Here is a 3,203-nt window from a genome sequence, read left to right on the forward strand (position 1 = left end):
AGCCAGAACAGTTTAAGTTTGGCAAAGGTATAAGCAACTGAAAACAGAGTCTTGCAATGGGAAGTTTCAGCCAATGTTAACTTACAGGCATCTATCTGCAACAAGGCAACGACTCACCAGGGTGGCACCTCCTGCTGGTCATCTGGGAATTAGCTCTTTCCAGAGTATGGAGCGCCCTCTGCAAGCCCCATGTCCCTCCCAGACCCCAGTGCGCTTTACCTTGGAGTGCTGCCCCAGCAGTACCCCACCACACTCTGGGTCTCCCCTCCCAGGGGAACCCCAACCCGCTAAGCCCACCTTGCCTCAGTGGCTACTGCCAGTCATCATCTAGCCCCCACTCAGTAGGGAAGACTTCAGTCTGGAATGGCCACTCATCACAGGCAAGGGGGTAGGGCCAGCTACCTCTGCGACCCCAGTACCTGCGCAGGCCTTCGCCAAGGCCTGCAGCCTGGGGGTTTACCAGGCAGGAGCTCGAGCTCCTGCTCCCCTTGCCCCAGCCCAGGCTCCCGCATGTTCAGCTCCCAGGCAGACAGCCCTTCTCCCTCCAGGGCTAGAGTGAGCCTTCTCTTCAGCTCCTGGCCCACAGCCCTCTTCTCAGGACCAGCTGGGCCCTAATTGAGCTGGCCACAGCTGTGGCTGTTTCCCCAAACAGGCTTGGTTTCCTGCTTTCACTCCTTTTCCCCAGCCACAGCCCTCTCCAGGGATGCTTTTATTCCCTGTTCTGCAGGAGTGGGGTAGCCACCCAACTACACTATCACGAAAGCGTGCCATCTATAATTAAAATGTTTGTCTATATCACGCACCTTGAAATCCAGGCCCTGCCAGTATCTGTCTCTTACCACTTCATCCACCTACAACAAACCCATTTTAATTAAATGTAAACATCTATGTTAATGTATAATTTTGGTCACACATTTAAAATAGAAAAAGTCAGCAACAGGAGGAGGAGAGAGGATGATTCTTCTATTTCTCCTTTATTCACTGCTCCTGGGTCCTAGAATTGATGAGATTTTGACCAGTCCTTACAACCTATCAAAGAAACGATTGGTAGTCTATAGCCTTCAATGTCTTATTTTATATTGTTATTTATCGCTCATCACTGACGTGGCAGAGTGGTGATGCATTAGGGTGATCCCAGTTGGTATGAGCAAGGGTTGTCTAAGCTGCTACAAAAGGAATGGTGTTAAACAGCTTCCTTCTGACTGTTGCAAGTGTTTTGGAGGATAGGATTAAAATTCAAAAAGATCTAGAGAAACTGGAGAAATGGTCTGAAGGAAATAGGATGAAATTCAGTAAGAACAAATGCAAAGTACTGCACTGAAGAAGGAACAATCAATTGCACACATACAAAATGGGAAATAACTGTCTAGGAAGGAGTACTGTGGAAAGGGATCTCGGCTTATAGTGACTCTCAAGTTAAATACGAGTCAACAATGTAACACTGTTGCAAGAAAAGTGAATGTCATTCTTCCGCGTATTAGCAGGCGTGTGATAAGCAATTCTTCTGCTCTACTCAGTAGTGAATTAACGCATGGCCCCATGGAGCCCATGCCCAGGGCCGGGGCCAATTTGGGAGCACCTACAGGGGTGCTGGAACCTGTGTGGAACTGGGGAGCGACTGGAACCAGGATTGTGACCCCAACCTCTTCTCCTCCTCCTCTTTCTCCCAAGTCTCTGCCCCTTGCACCTCCGCACCCTTTCTTGCATAACCAAGTCACTTATCCTCTCTGGGTTTCAGTTTCTCCTGCTGTGAACAATACCTGCCTCACATAGACATTGAAGCTTAATGCACTGAAGTACATTGAAATTCTAGGATAGAAAATGCAACACCAGTGCAAGTTATTATGCATGATGACTAGACCATGGCTAAAATTCAGTTTTGCTCTCTCCAGACTTGCAAGACCAAATCATACGACAACTACCATGCTATATAATGTGTGACCATGACTTGGTATATTTCCTAGGTGGAGGGGCAACAATGGGTGTATTTTGTGAAACCTCCCGCTGTGGCACTAACGTCAGTCGAGCCCCACCAAGGACACCAAGTGCAACAGTGTTTGTGCTGGCGTTTTTATGCTGGTGTCACTTAACGCTGCTCAGAGCAGGTCTACAAGACATGGTGGTAACCGGCCAGTGAAGGCTTTTGCCCTCACTACACCAGTTCTCCCAGGGATCACCAGGGAAGATTCACCAGCACGATTGCAATGCTGGGAGATATTCCCAATAAACTCTTGGGTAGTAGACAAGCCCTTTGACACAACCACCTGTACATTTGGGAGGAACCTCTCACTGTATGTTCCTTTTCTATTTTTCATACCCACTGTCAGTTATTTCCCAGAATTATTCTGTAAGTGAGTGAGGTGGGGGTGGCCATGTCTGTGTCTGTGAGAGAGATCAAATACTCTGGTTAGTTCCCTTCCAATTGCCAGAGTGTCATCCACCCCTTTTGTCTGAAATGAGGTGGGCTTTCTCAGACGTTATCTCTGTTCTGTTCTAAAATGTCTGTGTATGTAGAGGAAAATATTTTTCCCCTCCCCAGCAGCCATGTGAGAAGATACCAGTATATTGGTAACACAGACTGCAACAATTCCAACATACAGCAAAATATATAACCAGCGTACAGGCTCCCAGCTGCAGTCCATAGACCTCTTTGTGTTCGTCTCTAGAGAGCTGTATGATCACATAATGCTGGTTCCCTCTCATTACCATCTATTAAATTTCAGTAATACAGCTAAATATGAAATTCTCTCTCAGGTATTATTTTTCCATGTAAGCAATTGCTACAGAGATGTGATGTGATTGCGGATGCGAGGAGGAGGAGATGGTCAATGCTATTGGGAAAGGGAGAGGGGTTGTAGTCCATGAGACATACTCTCTTTTAGTATGTGGACCACACAATGAAAATGTTTGAGAACCGCCTGATCCAACAGTCTATTTACAACATTAAAATCAAATAGAAGCCACCATCTAGTTTCCATTTTAAGGAGTGAGGATTCATTGACAGAAAAACTGCAAGGACATGCATAAACTCTCTTTCCAGTGATTCTATTTGTATCAGCTTTATGAGGGCACAACAATGTGAATTCATTAAATTCTCCAAGCAGTCAAGCAACCAGGAATGCTTCATTAGAAGTATTTTCCCAGCTACTGGTTAGAGTGCCTGGATATTTGAGCAAGGACACAGCTGCATAAGTAAAGCACCA

The sequence above is a fragment of the Lepidochelys kempii genome, chromosome 2, assembly GCF_965140285.1.
Source record: "Lepidochelys kempii isolate rLepKem1 chromosome 2, rLepKem1.hap1, whole genome shotgun sequence".
Classification (NCBI taxonomy): Eukaryota; Metazoa; Chordata; order Testudines; family Cheloniidae; genus Lepidochelys; species Lepidochelys kempii.